Below are 23,397 nucleotides of genomic sequence, written 5' to 3'. Positions count from 1 at the left end.
GGGCCTGCTGGGGGATTAGAGTGGGACTGTGGGTGGCTCAAAAGATGGAGGGCATAGAAGGGTGGACAGCTGGAGAGAGGATGTGAGAATGAGTTATACCCGTTTCAGGTGGTCACAGTGATGTGGGTAAAACATGCGGCCGTGATCGATAACAATGGGTCATCCCGTCATCCAAACTGACTTCTCAATTATTGGCATTTCTTTAAACCAATCACAATCGTCTTGGGTGGTGCTAAGCGCCAGACGCAGGTACGGTGCCTCTGCAAAATAGCCTTGGGACAGACATGTTTTGGTGGAACATGTGCACATAGGGAGGCGAGCTCTGGAATCAAAATGGCTGTCAAGTGTGCAATGAGAATAAAAAAAAAAAAAAAAAAAAAGATAAATATATGTGTCCGGAATCGACTTGAGTTTAGAATTCCAACACAAAGAAAGCGGAAAGGGGAGGGACATCCAGCCAAAAATCAGAGACATCCGGTGGAACTTCCGACACAAATCACGGCGGAACCACCGGAACAATCACCTAAACGAAACGTCGTCGACATAGAACAGAGTAAGTGTGGTTATTACTGACTGGACTTTTCATCCCCTCTTTTTTTTCTTAGCTTTCTTCCATTCATACCTTGTTAATTCTGAGATACAGAACGTGGACTGTGCATATTTGGCATTTTTCCTCATTACTGCATGACTTTCAAATAGGATTAGGATGGAAATGAGCAAGTGTACTCATTTAAGGTGTATGCATGAGTGTGTCCGTGTACAGAGAAAGCAATCATGCAACACTAATCCCACTCTCCAGCAGGTTCACAGTAACTCACAGTGGAGACGGGTGTAAAAGTCCCTCCAGCCCACATCTCCTTCTGATTGTAGAGAAAGAGGTGGGGAGCAGCAAACATTAAAAACACTTTATTATGGCTATGCACAGACCCATTTTTTAACATACGGACAGTGTGCATAAAGACAGACTCATCCTTCAACTTAATTGTTTGTTGCCATGAAATCTTTTTTCCAAGTAAATGAAATAAAACTTTTTTCCAGCTCCTTCCTCCTGTTGGCACTACTCCCACACTAGCAGTATTTTGTGACAGGAAACAGCATGCACGCCAGCCTTCTTTTTGATATGGAACATCAGGAGCGGTTTCACCACACCACCAAACACACTAGTGTCTGACCAGCATTCAAAGGAAGGCCACTGTCATACGCCTGCTGCTTTGCTTAACGTGACTATTACACATGCAAACATCCGTGCCAGACACACACACGAGCTAAGCTAAACAAACACGGGCATATACACATCAGTCGTGTGTGACTACAGAGTAAGTGTGTGAAAGTGGATACTTCCACGATTACGGTCAGAATACTCAACGTACATGGTGATATACGCTGCATCATGAGAATGAGAATGAGCTCCCTAAAGCGACATGTCTCGCACAAATTTGAACTTTGCATGTGTCATACCCCCAATTACTGCTCCCAATGATGACAGTCAGCCTCATTTAAAAAAAGGTTCTCACGCACAGATTTCATGCTTGGGGCCAAATTCAAGCCAGTGCTGTGGTGAATGAAAACTGTATCACGATGCCATACTACAATTTTCTCAAGAGCAACAAACACTTTTGCCCAGGATATGAAAGCCATTATGCTTTTTCTGTGTTCATAAGTTCATACTGTACAATGAAAACAAGGATAAAAGTATTTCTTCCTTTATTCCTTTTCCATTTTGATAAATTAATGATTTAAACTATTATTTTACCATTATACCGATTATTATATTGCCTTTGCATGTCATGTATATCATGTGCACTAAATATACTTACAGTAAATGTGCCCAGATTTAACTGTAATAACAACTAGGTCTAACACAAGTTGTGAGACTCAGCCAGTATCAATATGATTTCTGTGAGATGATGCCTTAGCCACAATTAACCTTTTGACACAAAAATATATAAATTAATAAATGTGCATTATGCTAAAATACAAACCAAATGACCAGTCATGAATGGTGATTTTAACACAGCTTAACCCATCTATCCATTTTGATTTTGTGGCTACAAATGATATGTGGGGGAGGGGATGACAGCTGGCAGTGTGTGTGTGTGTGTGTGGACTTAAATCCAAATCGAATGCAGATGATGGGCTTAATCCGACCGTTCAGTAGGTCATGCTGAGGATAGCTACTGTTTCAAAGCTGACCACATCGTACTGACACACAATCCTACAACATTGAAACATGCATGAACACATATCCATCTATCCATGTATTTATACAGCCACAATTTAAAAAATGTATGTGTTGTCCTTAACTGGTGGGTTTAATTCAGTTATGTACAATCACATGAAAACTAAAAATATATTTTGTAATTCTGATTTGGCAATTTGTCAGACAGAACATAGGATGAATAGAGTAAAAAAAAGAGTAAAAGGGGGAGAAACAGAGAAAAAGCAGATTTGGAAAAAACAAACAGAAAGCGAGGGAGACAGCGAGAAAGTAAGAGTGGTGTGCTCTGCATCTGACCCCTGTTACAGTACATGAGCCTCCCAACAACACTAGATACCTGTTGACAACAAGAGTCCATTTAGCATGGAGTGACTACATACAGGTTCAGAACTGGACTCTGTACCAGCCTTTCCATTAGTCACAAAAGGATGTTTACACAGTACAGAGAAGAACACGCACACGCACTCTCACACACACACACACACACACACACACACACACACACAAAAAGAGAGAAATATACAAACACAGGCACACAAAATCACCAATTTAGAATGTAACTTACTTAATCGAAAGGGCGTTATGAGTGGTTATCCGCCTCATACACTTTCTAGTAGGTTCAGAAGTTATCATCTATTCATTAACTTGGTCAGGAGCCCTTGGCGTCACTTTTTAACACTCTGGGAGTCCCATTGTGAATAAAAAAAATAAACATTATTTGGTCAGGTTTAGGCAACAAAACTATTTTGTTAGGTTCAGTAAAAGACTGTATTGTTTGGGTTAAAATACTAACGTTCATGACGTAAGGTAATAAGCACATTACATAAGGAAGATTAAAGGGATACTTCACAGATTTAGCATTAATCAATAGAAGAGCCTGATATTGTGCAAAATTGCACAATATCAGGCTCTTCTATTGATTAATGTTAAATCTGTAAAGTAAAAAATAAGTAAAAGTAAGTTTTAAGTAAAAATGTATTTTCGAAATGTACATATACAAAATTTGTAAATATTATATATCTGATAAAATGCATGTGGGCAAAGCTGGAATTTAACTCTTTCATCTCTCAGTCGCCTCGCATTGCCGGACCTTACTCCACAGTGCTATGGCTAAGTTCTGGACGCAGCGACGGTGTCTTGGCATCTTGGAACTTGTTTTGGTGTAACATTTGCACCCAGCATTAGAAAGCACCACATACAATATTAAATAAAGTTAACTGATCATACAACACAGTAATGTGAGCCATTTAAATTAGCTGGATACATGGTTAAACATCATTTGCTCTTACCAGTGTATCGCCTTGTGTCCCCAAAGGGAGATTGAGTATGGCAACACACAGAGAATGGACATTGCACCGGATGTCAGGGTTTATCCTGCAAATGTACTTCCGTTGATCCAGACTAATCTCTTAGTAACTACTGGCTGGCGCTGTGGTTGATGTTGAAATATACTATTGAGCCTTTCATGAAGTTTTGCTGGCCTAATTCTGTTGAAGGGATGTGCCCACATGATTTCTCTACATTCACAGTACTCTTTGAGATAGACTAGATCATTGATGAATTATGCTTTCCTTTTTTTTGTACTTATTTGCATAGATGCATGTTTTCCTGCATGTTAAACTTGTGAATTTGGCCTCTACATGAATGCTCAACGTAGCTAAGAGCACAAGGAATAGTGAGACCATATCTTTGCATCAGTTAAATGACAAAGGTATTGGTCATTACCAATGGTTATGAGGGTGGAACTGTAGGCTTTTTTTTTTCTCTGTGTGTATCTATACACGGTTTTCAGTAGTCCTATCTCCAGAAAAGAGCTAAAAAGAAATAATTATGATGAAAAACAAGAATGAAGAAACAATATTTGCCTCAGTTATAGAGTCATCCAAAAGGAATAGAGTGACTAACAGAGACAGCTCTGCTAATAGAAGGGTGAGCATTCAGAGGAGGCAAGAAACACCAAAGCTACAGGCAATAACTGCATTTGCTTTCAATTTGTCACAAGCAAAAGAAAATAATTGAGGCCCATCTTAAACACAAATGCACAACCAAACAAATATGCAGTCATTGATACAGTTAACCAAGCGGACTCAGACAAACACACACAGACGCTCTTCAAAACCTTTGCCCAGCTGCTAATGTAGCCTTTGTAACATGCAAAAGTGATTGACGATGGATGTTGACAGTATTTGTGTGTTTATCTGCATCTGTGCTTGTGCACATATAGACAGTGCATTTTATCTTACTTATGTGTACATTTCTTTGAAAATGTCGGTGAGAAAAGAAACATGGATTTTAAAATATAGGAAAGACAAAAGTACAGCAAAATGACAGCTAAGGACAGCTTTAAAAAAAGATCGACAAATAGAGAGAAAGATACTGAGACAGGGTCTAAGTGATGAGACAGATGAGGCAGCCAATGAGTGACAGAATGAAAAGGAGAGCGAAGGAGACAGAGACAGAGAAAAGAAAGGTTTGCCTTAATGTTATTCTGAGCTTCAATCAGCACTCACCCTGCTCTGCTCTCACCCAATCATCTTGGCAACACTCACACAGACACACATGTACAAGTATCTTTCTTCCCATCAACATTGGCCTGACAGTCTGACTGCCATGGCAACGGTTCACATAGGTTTAAAGCGAGCACTTGGAGAGAAAAGAAATAAGGATATGGGAAGTGAATAAATGCCTAAATTGATAAAAGACTATGAGACATACACAGATAAATGCAATGCAAATAACTGGTTGGCAGACAGGTAAGGTGGTCACGTTGAAAAGCCAAACTGAAAAGTGTTTAAAGAAAGTGAGAGCACGCAGGATGAGCAGTGCTGAAGAAACGAGGGAAGAGAGAAACAAGGTAAGAGGGGTAGACAGACATGAAGAGAAAGTGATAAAGCCTGGGTTTAGACAGGCCTTTAAGGGTTCACAGACACAGACACCCTTTGAAGTTGTGAAGAGATTTTGGGCTTACAACTCTGACAACAGTGACTGGAGAAAGATGGAAATTTGATTAAAGTTATGCACACAGACATGATGAGATACCAGAAATCAAGGAAACAAGATCACATCAAAGATGGATTATAGAATAAAGAAGATAAAGAGAAAAAGACATGGGCTACAAAGAGCTGCACACATGTTCCATCATTTTATAATTTGAATAAAGCAGGCATTTTTGAAAGTTATCAGTGAAAGCTTCACAGCGCATACTTTGGCTTTGACATAATTAACACCATATGTTTGTAGTCAGAATTAGTGAATTACTTTCCCTTCTGAACTGAGCGTGAAATTAAGCTTACCACTGCAAAGCTAGGGCCGCAACCACAAGAGTGAAGAACAACAAAGAACACATACACGTTAGCCGTTACTACAACACATTTTAGTTTTACAGAGAAAATGATAAACTGTGAGCATAGTGGGATTTGGAATCTAACACTCTTCCCCTTTGTATGGGGCAAACGTTGGCATCCTAATGCTGTTTGAAGTGTGATTCTCTCCCATTGAGACCAGAAGCCAATTAGTGGGTGATGTTGTGAATTAGACAGGTTCAGGTTGATCCAGCTTGTTTAGCACAGAGTGGCTCTGGGGCTCCACAAACTTACTGATGAGCCAACTCAAGGCACTATGTGTGTCCCCTGCTACTGCCCATCCATCCAATTAAATACTGAATTCAGTCTTAGTGGACCATGTAACTGTAGAAGAATGTCTTTCAAGTGGAATAAAGTAAGTAATATTAACTGCAAACATGATTATCTCACTACTGTACTTAATAGTGTTGAGGTATGTATAGCTGCAGGTACAAATGAAAAAAACTGCCAAATACAACACAGAAAGAGAGCAGTCAGACAAAACATATTTAGCCGACACAGATTGTTATCAAAACACAAGTGTAGCCTTAATAATTGGTATTTTCAGGAAAGAAAATGAGTCAGTTTGAGGGGTTTACATGCAACTGGAAAATAATTGGAACAAGCAAAAAGCTTACTTAAACAAACCATATACGTATGACTTAATATGAAAGAAAATACACTCAGTGAAATACTGTGGATATTTTAAAATCAACCTGCATGTAGAGACATAGACAATGCCACAATATCTAATATAAGCTGCTCGTAACCTTTGTGTCAAAATAATATGTCAGCACTACTGGAGATGTGTTATTAGCCAAAAATAACTTTCCAAAGTAACTAAATAATAAATAAACTTTGGTGTATTTTAGGTAATTGAAACAAAACTGATTACATTTTATACACTATAATTCAACTTAGCCATTTGCCCATTAATACCTTTATAAAGATAATCAAATGGCAGTGAATCTACTGTATGGCATCTAAGATCATACGAAATGGCTCCTTTTTATGGAGGGTTACAAACTAAACAGCTTCCACTGTACGGTGCACTACATAGTTTGTCCCGTCAATGCTTTGGCCTAGGGAAGCTAGAGTCAAAGAGTCTCCTAAACGCCAAACTCTCTACTCTCATGTGCTCTACTTCATTATTTCCAAGCCCTTCAGGCATGAATTTGGCTCACAGCAACCTCTGGCTTTATTTAAATAAAATCGATCTACTCTTGATTACGCCGCTGAAAATTGTGTCCACGCATGAAAGCGTCACACCCTCAATTTGTTCTAACAAGCAATAAGACAAGAATACAACCCCAACGCTGGATGCCTAAATGCAAATAAACGCACAATCGCATGACACAGACCACTCATATAAACACGCACACAGACAGAAAAGAAGAGAAACACTGATGCGGAAAGATGTGGGCAGATAAACACAGAAATCCCTGAAAACTCAATAACACACACACACACACACACACACACACACACACACAAAAGGCACTTCAAACACAAGCTCATTAGACAGCCTGCAGAGAAAGAAGGAGAGGGAATGTTTAATAGCTTTGGGCTTCAAGACACAGCACATGCTGCATTGTTGAAAATATGGATTCTTTATTCATGACATATATGTGTGTGTGTGTGTGTGTGTGTGTGTGTCGCTGTCCATCTATTTATAGGTTTAAGTATGTGAACATAAATAAAAAACAAAAATGTGAAGGTGAGTTACCCTAACTTATCCTTCAAGCCCGCTATCTTCTGTCCTTTCTGGAATACGCTTTATCTTCAAAGCACTCAAAGATTTATTTGTCACACGCACCCAACCCATATCAGTGTTTACTTTAAATATTTTTAAAAATCAGACACCAGTAACACAAAAAAGGTCATTTGAAAATAAATAATATCTGTATGATTCTTGCTTTTACTCCAAATTCTTCTCTTCACTTTCTATACCTGAGAGGACATGTTTATGGTGGTCAGCATCTTTTTGCAGTGGAAAGCACAACTTTTGGGAGCAAGGGGACATGTTTTTCACTTGTTTTAAATTGATGTGGCCATCTAAAAATTGCAAATTTTTTCAGTGAAACAAAAAAACTAAAACAATGGGCGTTTCCCAATCTGTGTTCTTCTATTGACTTGTGTTCTTGTGTCCCTGTGAAACGTCATCTCGTGTTGCCAAAGTACTGTCCCAATACACAAGTTCGCATTTCGCCAAGAACAATTAAAATTCCCGAATGTATTCTTGACACGCCCATTTACCGAGGATACATCGGTTGGTAACTTGTATGAACTTCGCAGCACCTGTATCCCAACATTCATTTCGGCATTCAGTGATGGTTGGATTTCCAGTACATAGACAGCCCAAAAACGGGACAATTTTAACAATTTTCACCATCTTATTCATCACCAAATTCACTTCTGAGAACATTTTATGCGAGAAATGAACGGTTTATATTTCGAATATAGGCAGTCTTGCGAAAATCTTTGCCGAATTGACAATTTGCTCCAAAGTTTTCGGAGTTTTCGGAGCTCCATAAAATGACGCGGCCGCCAGCTTACGCCTGCCGGGGCCGCTTGCTCGGCGCTCGGACAGTCACACTCGGAGATCCCGCTGTAGGACCCTGGAGGTCTTTTAGACTGGTTCCGTAAATTTATTTCGCCGTTTTGGATCGTTTGTGTAAATATCACAACAGATGTGGTTAACTGTCTTTTCGGAGTTAAACTCAACAAGCACACACACACACACACACACACACACACACACACACACACACACACACACACACACACACACACACACACACACACACACACACACACAGGAGAGCTACCTATACCAGATAGACTGTATATTATTAGTCTATGAGATACACGAGTTTCTTTTCGGTGTATTTGTTTTCTGATTTATTAGAAGTTGAGTTTCAGTCTTTATGATAAATGAACAGTTGTACATAAAGTGGTAACCTGCTATGATATATTATGTAGACTGAAGGGGAGACACCAACCTTTATAATTTGAATTTCTAATTTCCATCTCCCTGGGCATATACAGTGCACTACAGTAATATAGAAATGATAATTCCACATAACACTAATAGGAACACATAGGACACACCAGTGCATATGCCTATTTATTTGTTTAATTTAAACTTACTTAAACTTATATGCTAATAATAGTAGGGATTGCGTTCCACTCTTTTGAATAAGTAAGGGGTGTTTGAGCTAAACCATAAACAATAAAATTAAAGCTCAATTAACTTAATTTTTCAATATTATTGCAATAGTTGTAGCATTATGAGGTTTTCTTGTCCGGAGATTGTTTTAATACAAAGTGGTTATATTGTTGTGGTTTTTATTTCTAGCTGGTATTTTGTAGCCTTGCAGGTAGCCTCTGTGCTGGGGGTGTTGAGCAATAACAGGAAGAATGCATCGTCTCAAACTGTTAACAGCGTTTTCTGTGCTTGTGAACTTGCGAGTTAATTCTTCCAAGAGCAACCAGCAAGAACGTTCTCCCCAAGAACACAAGTCCGTAGTTTGCATTCTTGGTATTGAGAAATGCCATATGTGTCTAGTGAACTACATCTTCAACCATTTATAGTCCTTTGTTTGGAGTTTGGGAGTGCAATGGGACTTGTATATTGTACTCCTTTTGGGATCCAGGTGGTCACGTTCTCCACTAAAATAGTTTATCCCTTTCTCCGTCTAGGCTTGTATTTGTTGGAGTACTGTATTGTACTGTTTCTGTCCCTGTCTCTGCAACCATTTCTCCTTTCGTCCCTCCGTCTCTTTTTTTGCTCTCAATTTGTCCCTCGGTGTCACTCTTTTTCCAACTTTACCCACATTGTTATTAGCTCCTTCTGTCTCGCTTTATCTATACAGTGTCATATTTATTATCAAGTTTTGGTATTAAAAACTAGACCATTTGAAGTCCATGTTTGTATATGTGTATAACTTTCTCCGCTCCAGTTTTTCTCTCCTCTTCTGTGGTCCTTTGTCACCACACACTCTAGTAGAACCTGTAGCTGCTCTGTCTGTGTCTGTTCAGTCCATGTGTCGAAGGGTGTTTGTGTGTGAGCATGTGGATTTGAGAGATCACAAGTGAATGTTTTTATGTGTTTTGTTCGTCTCACTGTGTCAAGTGAAAAAGAAAACAAGTGGTAAAAGGAAGAAGAACATAGCAGAGGAATCCGGAAAAATTAAAGAAAAGAGAAGAGAGCTGCATGTGGTGAGGGTAGAGAGGAGAGAGGCTGCATTGAGCGGCAGTGAGTGGGTTTCTTTCACAAAAGAAAAGTTTGAAGAGGATTTAAAGAAGAAAAAGACAAAGTGACTGTGATGGAATATAAAGGTTTTAGCTCAGTAACAAGGCCAGATAATGAAATTATGTTTGCAATAGATAGAATACATTTTTTCATAGCGTAAAGGTTTTGCCACTGTATCAGGTGTATCTTATGGGCACACTGCTGATGATTTAGCTGTAAAGGAACTGTTATTAATCAGTGCTAAAGAGAGTGAAACCAGGACAGAGAGCAAAAGAGGCGGAGTGTTAGAAAAAAAGAGATGATGAAAGATGTAAAATGAGAGTTGATGGGTGGAGGGCATTTTAATCATTGTAAGATGAAGAAAAGTAAGGGGAACAATGAGGTGGAGTGATATATTATTCATAATTACCCGACTCGGTACATTATTTAACAAACACAACCTGAGTGGAAAGGTGCTACCTGCGGCCACCCATTTGCTATAAATGGGAGCCTGGAAGAACGTATTTCTACTAGTTTATACACCTTGAAAACACATCACACAAAGATGCACTCTCACACAACCACAGACTGCATTCTACATCCAAAGAACATCTTACATCGCACAGTGAAAGCTTTGCAGGACAAACATCCTTGATCATTCCTTCACATTATCATCCTACAGTACAGCCGGTTGCAGCTGTTTTGCTATCCTGTGCCTTTCTCAAGGCATCGATATTTACAGCCATATACAATTTTGTTCACAGCTCTCACAGGGGTGTGGAGAAGGCCCTGGGCATACTTGGCCCTGGACAAAACATAACTTTGGATAGTAGAAAAAAGAAATTAGACTGTGTAATTGTTAAGAGCCCTACCTCTGGAACCACACTGGCCAATGATTGATTCTCCTCTCCTGTGTCTCCTCTACTCATCAGCACTACTTTCTCAATAAAGAAATAATAGTAGTGTGGACTGCCCATCTTTTCTTTTAAATAAAACTAGAGTAGAATTCTGAGGGTGTATTTTGGTGAAAGACTTTATTTTTTTAAATTGATACATTGTTACCCACACATGTCATTTTTGACACTGCAGAGGCACTTGGATTTTAGTGGATTTGTCTAGCAGGCCATTTTTCCAGGGTTGTCAAGAGGGGCCCTCTTTTGTCGAGGGGGAGACCTACTGCTGTTAAGCTGCGCTTAAAATGGTGGTTAGTCATTCAAACAGCTTGAACAAAGACAATGCATGCACGTGTGCTTGAGCTATTTGGCATGATTCATATTTGCCTCTTAGTAGGTTTGGTTGCACTTCACATATATATTACAGTTCTCTGATAACAAGATAATAATGTGTTTATGCTGTGGTAACTTAAGAGAGAAGAGCCATGCAATAGCAAAGCCACCTGGTTCTTCTTACCTTCATAGTTATACATTATATTACTTTAAACTAAATACCAAACGCCAGAGTCATTACCTGGAAACACACATCGTAGTTTCTATGTAATAAGCAAGAATCTGAATTGGAATTCTATAATCAGAGATATCCACATTGTGCATATAGTAGGATTTCTATATTCCAGGACCGACTTTTATCCCAAAATGCTTCTAAATTTGCAGTCTTGCAGAATGCGGTCTCGCCAAATGTTTTGACTGTTTCCAATAATAATGCTGGCTGATTCTCCAGAGATGAAGATTACAAATGCTTGACAGAGCTTGACAGCAAGTCTGTAACTGGTTTAAGCTTAAGTGTGGCAAAATTATTACTTCTTTTGCCGTCTCTGATGCAAGTCAAATTGTAGCCAGCTAAGACTCTTATTAGAGCATTGCTTACATGCCTACAGAGGGAAGAAGGGCTATCACAGTGTAAACTTGTCTTGACATAAATAGATTTACTTTCTCTTTCAATTGCTAAAATTGTGGAGATTTATATTGATGTTGGATATAAATATACCTCCAAAATCTAATAGTATATCTTGTTTCAGACTGTACACAATATAGGGTACATAATGTTATGCATTTAACAAGGAAAGGCAGACAACTGGATCACAGCACATACAACTAGGCAAAAAAAGGAGATACAGTTCATTTTAAACCTCGTTAATACGGGGCCCAGAAACTAAATACACTGATGAAGAAAAAATAATAGTCTTGAGAACAACAGTGACCTCAGATACTGCAGCATGTATGGATTCTTTTATGCTAATGTTGTTTCAAACAAGCTGTATTTCCACTATGACAAAAAAAAAAAAAAAAAAAAAAAAAAAGACAAATGTTCATGGTGTCATCTAGAATGCAATCAATGTAGGCCCAGGACCCCAGTTTGGAGAAAACCAAAATGAGTGAGGAAAGCATTTTGTGGTAGCTAAATCAGCATAACTTTTAATTTACTTCATTGTATTATGTATGTATGTATGTATGTATGTATGTATGTATGTATTTTACCACTGCCACATACAGTAGTGAGATAATATGATTTTCCAACTGTTTGTTTGTAACCAACATTAACTCAAGGACTAAGGGATGGATTAATTAATACTGTCAGAAAGAAGAAACATATTTTGTTGATCCCATGACCTTTCATCAAGCTCCACCCTCACAATACTATCTATATAAATCCAATGATTATGAAAGTAATAGTTAAGTGGGTTAAATAATCAGATCCTGGAGAAGTTTTGCACTCAATTAATTGCTTTCTTGTTTTTAAAGTATGCAGGATGACAAGAAGGAAGGAAAACAAGGAGGTACCTTCACCTACATTGCATTGTATTGCATTTATCACTAATGTACATTAAACATTCAGATATCCCCCATCAAGTATTCTGTAAATACATCTTTGTCAAGTACATCACAACCACAAGCAATTGTGTTGCATTATTTAGCGCCTGTGATCTGGCAGTGTAATTTATGTTTAAAACATGTTTTGGTGCTGAATCAAGTGCAGCAATTCCCACTGTGGCCCCAGACAAAGCAACAACTTGTCAGTAGAATGACTGTTTCCTATAGTACTGCTGTTGTATACGAGCAGTACCAGTCAGTGGTGGAGGAGGTACTCAATTCCTTTCCTTGGAGTAAAAGTATACATATCAATATGGAAAAACAAAAAATAAAACTCAATTCAAAGGCATTGGCAGTAAAATGTGCTCATGTATTAACACATTCTCATAAACGGGTTCGTATGAACGTACAAAAGTATATGCACAACAATTTGTATGATATCTTACATAATTACGGTGGCCGCCAGCCGGTCACGTGACGACATTTTAAGTATAGCGGTCTTTAAATCCTTATCTCAGGCCTTAATTTCATTGATATTGAAAAAAAACAAAGACACTCTTTCCTGCGGATCTTACCGCCCCATTTCGTTACTCAATGTTGATTATAAAATCTTAGCTAAGCTACTGGCTATGCGTTTGGAAACGATCCTGCCTTCTGTAATCTCCCCTGACCAGACAGGCTTTATTAAAAATAGATATGCTTTTTCTAATGTTAGACATTTATTTAATGTTCTGTACAACCCCTCAAGCTCAAAAAACTCAGAAATCGTAATACCGAGAAGTCTTTCGATAGAGTGGAGTGGGGCTATCTTTTCTGTACGTTAGAAAGTTTCGGCTTTAGTGAGAAGTTCATTGCCTGGGTGAAATTATGGTACACCCACCCACTTGCCTCTGTCAGAACTAATAACAACCACTCTGACTATTTCCCTCAATTTAGGGGTACGAGACAGGGATGCCCATTATCCCTCCTGCTCTTTGCAGTCGCCATATAGCCTCTCGCCATTGCGCTCCGATCTCATCCTAATATCACTGGTGTGAACAGGGACGGCATTGAGCAGAGGGTTTTGCTCTATGCGGATGATTTGCTCCTCTATGTCTCTAGGCTAGATACATCTATACCCACCGTGCTTTCTGTTCTTGATTCATTTGGTGTCATCTCTGGCTTAAACTGAATTTCAATAAGAGCAAATTATTCCCTTATAACGTTGCAGCTCCCAAATACCCTCTTCACACAATACCTTTTAGAATTGTTCTTGACAAGTTTACACATCTGGGGGTTCAAGTTACAGTCCAATTTAAGAATCTCTTCAAATGTAACTTTACCCCTCTCCTCACCTGAATATAGCAGGACTTTGAGAGATGGTCACACTCCCTCTATCTTTAGCTGGTCGTATCAATTCGGTTAAAATGAATATCCTGCCCAAATTGTCCTTCCTTTTTCAATGTGTTCCTGTCTTTATCCCTAAATACCTTTTTAAAAAACTTGACAGGGTTATTTTAGGGTTCATCTGGGGAAGAAAAAAAAAAAAAGAGTCCAGGAATTCGTAAAATATATCCCCAGAGATCAAAAAAGGTGGGGGGGCATGGCCCTTCCTAACTTATACTTCTACTAATGGGCGGCCAATTTCCGCATACTTCAGTTTTGGCTGCGTGCAGACGCTTTGCAGTGTGCCCCAGCTTGGTTAAGATTAGAGGCGTATTCTTGAAAACCTTCTTCTCTATCTGCTTTGATTTACTCCCCTGATCTCGTAACTTGCTCAGCATACTGCAAAAACACTCTGGTTAAGTCGACTCTAAAACTCTAGAATCAACTCAGATGGCAGACTTTTTTACTGCATGCCCCAATAGCTATGAACTATGCTTTCTTACCCTCTCTGGCAGTTGGAGCATTCTCCATGTGGTCTAGTTTTGGCATTAAATCATTCAATGATTTGTACATTGATGGCGTTTTTGCCTCCTTCGAGCAGTTATCAGCTAAATTTGGTATACCAAAAATAACTTATTTTTGATATCTTCGGGTTCGTCGCTTTGTACGGAGTGCAAGCTCCCAATTCCCCTCTCGGCCTGTAGACCTCCCCATGGACACTTTCTTACTTCTGCTCCCATTGCTAAAAGGTATCATTTCACGTGGGTATGGGAGAATTTTTTCGCTCCAGTGTTCCTCGTTGTCCGCTGTCAACGCAGCATGGGAACAGGACTTGGGGGAAGAAATCTTTGATGACTTATGGGGGGACATTCTTTCCCTGAGTTCACACTTCTTCTATGCACCAAACATGGTCTAATTCAAAGTAAAATCCTCACATGTTTTGGTCCTGCCTGTCTATAGACAACTATTGGTGCGATATCTTCCGAACATTATCTGCTGCTCTTCAGGTGCCGTTTGCTCCAGCAATATTAACAGCTCTCTTTGGGACTCTGCCACCCATGGTGGCCCTGCCTAAAATTAAAAAATTAATTAAACAATTAATCTGAATGTCACCCTTTGTAACTAAGGAAATGCTGAACATACTTGTACAATCACAATCTTGAACTCTGCATAATCTGCTAAAAACACAAATAAAAAAAAGAGTTTGCAAAAAAAAGTTTAGCGGTCTTTAGAGTTAAATTTAGCCAAGAAAAGTTTACTGTGAGCCGTGTAGAGGCCACAGTTTCAGCAGCCGTTGCAGTTGAATTTAGCTGACAAAAGTCATGTCCTGCGGCGACGACAGTTAAGTTTAGGCACCAAAAAAGCTAGTTAAGATTAGAAAAAATATTGTGGTTTAAGTTAAAACACCGTTCTCCTTAAGTACTGTAGTACTCCTGAGACACAGACACACGTTTCCTGGGTGAAAGTCTTGTGTTTTCTATTTAACTTCTTCTGGGACACAAACTCCACCCCACATCTTAAAAGCCCTGTATGTCCCAACCATCCACCCCGACCTCCTCTCTATGCAGATCTCTGCGCTCTTATACAGCAGCAGTCAATGTGGTACATACATTATGTAATGAATATGTGAATACATACGAATTACAGTGCATTAACTTTCGCAGCTATGTAAAAATGGTTCATGAGAACAACCTGTATTTGTGTATGTATGATGGAAGTCATCATGATGAATGGTCAGACGGTTCCTCTACAGGAGCATGTAATTCTCTAACACTAGTTATAGTGTTTTTAAAAGGTTGACAATTTGCAGATACAATATTTTTTATATGGCAACGGCAATAATTTGTGAGCCAAACATTTCAAATTCTGATAAGTGACTTATAAATATAGTTGACTTAACATTTGGTAAACATTTCTATCTGAAATATACTCTCTGAAATTAAATTTCACAAAAAAAAAACAATTGCAGTAAGAATTTGGAGCAGCAGGTGCAGCGCATGGAGTATAACACACACACACACACACACACACACACACACACACACTTGACAGCTGTTCAGTACAGTTGGTCTAGTGGCCACTGAATGGATCTATTGGAGGACTAAGAGGTTAAGTGCCTTGCTCAAGAGTACTGAGAGTTGTCGCTGGAAAAGGGAAGTGCACTTCAAAACTATTCTTGTGCCCATTGTAGCATTTTCTTGTCATGTCATCACATCATCTTTCTGTGATTAGGGTGTTGAACTTGTTTATTTTGGATAAAAGCATCAGATACTGTAAGTGTACGTAAACAGACTGAGAGTCTAAAATGGTGAATGTACTGTATATGTACCTGTTGATGCTCTTAGAGAACTTCTTGCGGATAAGCTGCTATCAGTCGTACACTATACAACTGGATATATGCGAAATTGATTTCAGATAATATGAGTGATTTCACTCTTTCACATGGGTGTCAGTTAGCATACAGTTGAAAGGACAAAGATATGGTAAAGGAAACATGAGGCACAGGGAAAGGAAAAGGGGGATAGGGAGGGGTGGGCGGCTGGAAGAGAGGTAATAAAGATCGAAGACAGGACAAGGGAAAGACATTGGCATGTACTAGGCAGATTTGTTTGTTATTGGAATCCCACTTGAGCATAATTACTCCTCTCACATGCACCAACAAATACTTTCCATGGTGTCAGATCAGAGTGCAATTTATACCAGCTAAGGAGTTTACAGGGCACAGTGGACAGTGACCTTCTGTGCTGCATCTGTTACATGACATTTAAGAAATCACATTACTACAAAAAGCCAACACAGACCAAGTTAAACACTGAACCAGTATTGTTAAACACAGTTTCAGTCTGTTCAACTTCTTTTTTCAGCTGCATGGACCCAACATTAGCATAACAATAGAATTTAAAAAGAGTCAGCAACTTGCTGATAGTGCATATAGGTACTGTAGGCCTACATCCAATAGGCTGAGATTCAAAAAATTTACTTTTTTACATTACATAAAATGCTTATAGTGCAAAAGTGCTTAAGTGAAAGGTCATTAGAGCATCATTGTTTTCTTATTATAAAGACCTATATCACATCTACACACAAAGTGTAACACAAGCAGCAGGTTAGCAGAGCAGCAGCAGCTTTAGATCTCTGTTTGTGTCATATTTAGGCAACGTAATGAGTGTAGAAATATGGAAGAAAATATGGAAGAAAATATACAAAAATGTGCTTTGGGTTGCGTTTAAAGAGTATACAGTGTAAGTGAAAAATGAAAAACAGAGCTGAAACACTTCCTGTGTAGACATGCCGTAATACCATGTCCACAAAGGGAGGCGTAATGTGAGCACATCTGTGTGACTGCGTTCAGGCACAGTACTGAGTGTAGGTCACTGGCATTTTTTCATGTATTTACAATAATCCATCTACAGATGACACTCCATTTAATTCTAATCAATTTACATATAACCTCAGCAGCTACAAACAGAAAAACACAACACGTTTAACATCCTATGTTTAGCACATAGTGGGCTCATCGATACAATCTCATTGAAGATTCCAGGTGAAAACCCCACTGTTGTTGTATTTTTAGTAATTTATGTCTAAATCAACCAGTCTACATGGGGGAGTCATGGGATTAACGCTCTGAACCACACAAGCACAGACAAGCCATGATGTACAACAATAATGCAGAGAGGTAAATAAGACACACACATGCACAACACTAGGATGATTTCACAGGATCACCCATTACCACCCTTTGAAGTGTGCAAGTTGCTAATGGTTTTGGATCCCATTCAGGGAGTCTGTGGCCTGTCTGTCCATTAGCTGGCTGACACTCTGCTGACTAAACACAACACTTCCAGTGCCCTTGTCCTCTGTTCCTCTCTCTCATTCCCTCCTTCATCTTGGAAATGAAAGTAGCCCAATGACTTTGTGTTTCCGTGTGTGTGTGTGTGTGTGTGTGTGTGTGTGTGTACATATATAGAGTACAGGTGTAAGTGTGATGGCCTGATTGAGTGTTTGAGCAATCCAGAAGACAGAGAGAAAAGGAGAGCAGGGCAGAGGACTTTTTGATCAATTAAGTTACTGACCCACAACAAACTGGACTGAGAAACTCAGTTATAGAGACTATTTTATTTCATTATGAATTAGCATGTTGGATGTAAAAAAAAAATAATGCCAACGAATAATTTAAAAAGTTCAATTTTGTTGGAAAATGAAAAACTTGACATAAAATGATAAAGATAATGCGATCATTAAATTAAACAACTGATAGGATAAGCACCATGAATGCAAGGGAACTATTCTAAAAACAACAACAATGAATAACAATACAAATACAAAATAAAGATTATTTTGCTCTACTGGCCACCACCATTTGTTAGCAAAGCTGACTGCCTATGCCATTGACCACCAGGGATAAACTGTGCACTGCACACCTCGATGCACAAACTACACTAGCTTCACATCCAGCCAAAGAATCAGACCCCACACTGAGCTTTTAGGGCAGCACTTTGCACCGTGTCCTTCAAAGAACGCCAAAGAGCATTTGTCTCTTCTCTGCTCTCACAGTCAATCGATAGCACACTTTTCTGCCTCCTTAGTAAAAAAGCAGAGAAGACTTCTGCTGCACTGTGTGTGTGTGTGTGTGTGTGTGTGTGTGTGTGTGTGTGTGTGTTGATGCTGCATGCGATTGTGAACTCCCTAAATAACACATAGAGAAACCTGCACAGACAAACTTGCGAGCACATGCACACACTCCCTAACCCATTCATACTCAGATGTGCACACAGGAATCACAATGCTTACATATTCTATCCATTGCTCAAGCTGCTGTAATACAGGAGCATGGTAGGTTGCTGCCTGAGTAGATAAATCTATGAATCAGATTTGATGTTTCCTGTCTACCCGCCTGCCTATTTGTGTGTGTGTGTGTGTGTGTGTGTGTGTGTGTGTGTGTGTGTGTGTGTGTTTTCTCTCTGCCATGTACTCAGTCAGCATCTCTGCTTGTCCCAGACACAGATTAAAGAACTGAAACTGATCTGTGATCAGCCATGCTGTAATCCCCTCTATGATGGCCACCATCATTTCATCTCTAGACAACTAATAGATTTGCCAGCAGACAGGATGAGCATTTATTAAGTAATGGCATTAAAACTAATTCCCAAATATTTCCATTTGGAATCACAATTTGGAAATGTGAAGCGCACTGTGAATTTAAATGTGTTGCACTCATTAACCAACAGTTTAATGGGGAATTAATGAAATTCCAAATGAATCAATTGAGCTGCTAAAGGATCGACCCAACTACAGCTGTGCTTCTGTCTTTAACATTGTCTTTGACACTTTCAGCAGCTCTAAATTGAGCTTATTCTTGATCAACACATGGGGTATATTAATTAGTAATTTGACCTCTTTCCATAAAGGCCAGGATTAACGGAAGTATAGCTGAAGAGCATATTAACAGATTGTATGGTATGTGGGAGGAGGGGTGGTGGCAGAAAAAGAAATGTATATTCCAATACAGAAACAATTTCCCAGAAACTGAAACTCTTTCAAGAATCAAGGAACGATACTCTATTTTTCCATGCAAAATGTGGGTCATGTATTAATTCTTTGGCCACAGTTCCAGTACCCTAAAAGAGTCTAAGCAGCTGACATACATTTGATTGAACCAGTAAATGCCGAGGAAGAGGAGACAGTAATGAAAATCACGGACTAATCAAATGCAAACTATACAAGAATAATTTTTTTTAGAGACTGCTCATTCTAAATATTAGTTGATTGATAAAGAGCAAAAGGAACAAGCAAGAGGAATCGAGGACATAGTTTCTGAAAGTGTCTATGTAATGGGCCAATGGCCTGACACCAAAATACAGAAAACCAGTTATAATTAGTGACATTTATTGACAGAAGAAAATATTAACATTTAATATAAACATATTTCTGGTTCCTCTGAGTAGACACCCAGCATGACTGCTGTCTAACTGTGCCATTTAGTTAGCTAGCCTGTTGTTGATTTCTTGCTAAGATATTTCACTCCTTTAAGAAAATATTCCACTACATACAATACAACTCTAGATGTCTGTGAAAGTGCTCCAAGCAGGACATTCTGAAAAAAGATGGCCTTATTTTCTGGTGCGTCTGTTATTTTATCTTAATGCTGCAAAGCTGACATGAGAGGAGCTGTTGGCCCAGTATCAGTGTCATGGTCACCAAACCAAGGCTAGCTGCTTTTGACCCAAGTTAGTGTTGTTTAGACCTGATAATCTAGACAGCTTAAGGGATAGGTGAAATGTACAGAAAGAGATGGGTACAGACAGCAAGATAAGGAGAGACAAAATGGTAAGGAAAGTCAAATTACTGAAGATATGAATGGGGGAGCAACATAAAAAGAGATGGGAACAAGGTGGCATTTAATAGAGAGAAAGCAGAATGAAGTGGGTAGGAATAAGAGGCAACCTGTGTGAATAAAACAGTCTAAAGTATGAAAGAGAAAAATGACAGGAGAGAGAAGAGCACAGACAACAAATGGGCACCAAGAGAGGAAAAAGAATTTAAGAAGACCAAAAAAAAGAAAGCTGCAGTGAAAGAAAAATATAGAGGAAAGCAGAGAGAAGGCAGGTGAAAGAAAGGGTCTAAAGAGGAAGCAGTGAACCCTGTCTGACTAATCTTAGCTTACACTGTAACAGCACCTTGAACCAGAGCTAATAGACCACTTCCACATCTTGCCTCAACTCTCTCTTTTTCTTCGTCTTATACATGCAAAGCTATTTTTGCTGTGCATATACTTATTTCTATGGACGACTCTTGCTTTCCAAGTCAAGGAACACAGCAGTCATGCTAGATAAGCTCAAAGGTCAAAATAATGACTATAGCAATTCTTATATTTCCTTTATTCTAGTGCACAAATTAAAAACCAGTCGGACGTTAGCTGGGGAACAATCAGCTTGGATTTTAAGCAATCACAAAGCAAAAAAGAATGGTCTGGAGAGCAATCCAAGAACAGACAAACTGAGGAGTTTACTGCCTCCATGTGGCAAGGAAACTCAAACTACTACACCTGGTCACCAAAACCAGGAAGGTCAAATACAAAATAAATCCATGACTAATGAGAGGTTGTGCTTTAAAACAGCAATATGTACTGAAACAATAAACTGCCACTGTAATTAGAACATGCAGCAGTTTTTTTCAATAAATGCTATACTTTTGTCAATACCAATTAAAACAAGCAATGATACATTGATTTTATTATTCTGTCAAGTAACATAGTGCCTCTAGTATTAGTATACATTGTCAGTCACCTGCTATTTTTTCTATGTACTATAAATTAGGGCTGCATGAATAATTGTTATAAGATTGCAATCTCGATTCAGGCATGTACGCAATCTCATTTCTTAAGGACAACAATTCTGCCATATTTGCTTTGGAGAGTTGCAAATTTAGAATGAGTACTCAATTTGTAACTGCTGTGGCACACACAAATACACTTTAAGACAGACTCTTCCTGTACCTACCACTTAGCTAACATTCAACCAACAAAATTAGCCATAAAGCTATCTGTGACGTCAGGCTGGGTCGCCGCAAAGTGTGTCCAATCTAAGGTTACTGGAAAATGTATGTTCTCTCTAGCTCTACCAGAGATACTATTAGACATAGAATGGCTCTACTCATCTCACACAGTCTGGCTATGTTTGTGGGGACACACTCAGTAAGCTAAATAGCCTAGGCTACACCGTGCTATTACGTTATTAAAGTGAGATGGAGTGGGAGTTGACAGCTAAACTTGACCATCACCGAAATTTTAGTCAACATTAGGGCTGAACGATTAATTGCATTTGCAATAATATCGTGATATGTTACAACGCAATATCCTAATCGCAAAGGCTGCGATTTGGTCACATGACTCGCGAGAGCAAATCAGTCCGCACTCTGCAGAGAAAGCATCTACTTAGCACGCTAACGCTACGCCGTACCTTGAGCTGATTTCTGTCATTCAAACAACTCTGAGTTGTAGTTTAAAACTGTACAGCATTTTAATAAAATGAAGGCTTTTATTCGGGCTTGAGTCCATACATGCAGTTAATGGGTGCATTTGTTTCTGACTTTCATATGAATGTTTACACCAAGCTTGGTCAGTGCTCAATATAATACTGTGATTGAAGTAGTTAAATAAAAGATGTCATTCATATAAATTCATGCATCACCTAATTTCATCATCACATACAGGCCTGGCCTCCAGGAAAGAACAGTTTGTTTAATATATCTAATCATGTGTTGTTCATACTATACAATGATTTATTGTTCGTCTTTGTTGAATAATACAGAAAACAAAGTGCTTAAAAAATAATCGCATATTAAATCACAATCGCAATATTTGGGAAACAAATCGCAATTAGATTATTTTCAAAAATCGTTCAGCCCTAGTCAACATATTATTCTGGCTGGGTATGCTGACCCTGATCCATCACAGACACTATATTCTCCAACTCCCAGAAACCAATTGTACTACTGTGGATTGATGGGGATGTAGATGCGTAGATAGATAGGTATAGCAATTGTTTTGTTAACGTGAAGGTACATTGTTGACCGTGTTGGTATTTTAACAAATGTTATTACAAGCCCATGTGATTGCTTTGTTTCTTTTTAGGATACTTTTGAAGACAAGAAATGTAAAAGTGCAAACACTTTACCAGAGACTCATGAGAGAATTGTGATCTCAATTTTTACCAAATAAATTGTGCTTTCATTTCATCAAGAATTGTCCAAACTTACTGTACATGTATTGTACATATGAGCAGAGGTACACATGCACAATTACTAGGGATGTCCCGAGCCGATCCTAAGGATCGGTATCAGAGCCGATCCTAATGATTAGATGGTGCAGTCCATCGCTTTAGGCGACTGAAATGGCAGACAGTAGCCGCGGCAGGTCATATCAGTTGTTGCTAATTAAGATTGATTCAGCAAGTAACTTGATGGCAGGCCAAAATTAAATTTGGCTGTTGTTGGGTTTGTGTGCTCTCTGCAAGCCGGTGTCTATATTCTGCCAAAGATTGTTTATAAGTTGAATAAAGCATCACTCTTTAACACCACTGTCAAATCGGGAGCTGACTGAGACTGTTTTTGTTTCTCTAGTGCAGCAGATGATGTTAGCTTCAGGAGTCACATTCTTTCAGTGAAACCTTCCTTATTATCAAATATTAATCTAAGCAACATATGAATCAGGACCTTCAGTATTTGGATCAATTTAGCTAGTAAAAAAAAAAGGGGAGGGGGGGGCAAATTTAGAGGGCTACATCTGCTATGTGTCAGATACATATTTAATCAATATTTAGGTAAATATAAGTAGCAGATTGGACTTGTTATTGGCAGACACGAATATTAAAGAACTCTGATTGGGTTCAGGGAAAATTATAAAGTATATAAAAACACATGCACGCACGCACGCACATACGCACACACAAATGCTGTTTTAAATAAGGC

The sequence above is a fragment of the Perca flavescens genome, chromosome 22 (genome assembly GCF_004354835.1).
Source record: "Perca flavescens isolate YP-PL-M2 chromosome 22, PFLA_1.0, whole genome shotgun sequence".
Classification (NCBI taxonomy): Eukaryota; Metazoa; Chordata; class Actinopteri; order Perciformes; family Percidae; genus Perca; species Perca flavescens.
The sequence above is the reverse complement of the archived record's forward strand: the minus strand, read 5'-3'. Positions refer to the sequence as shown.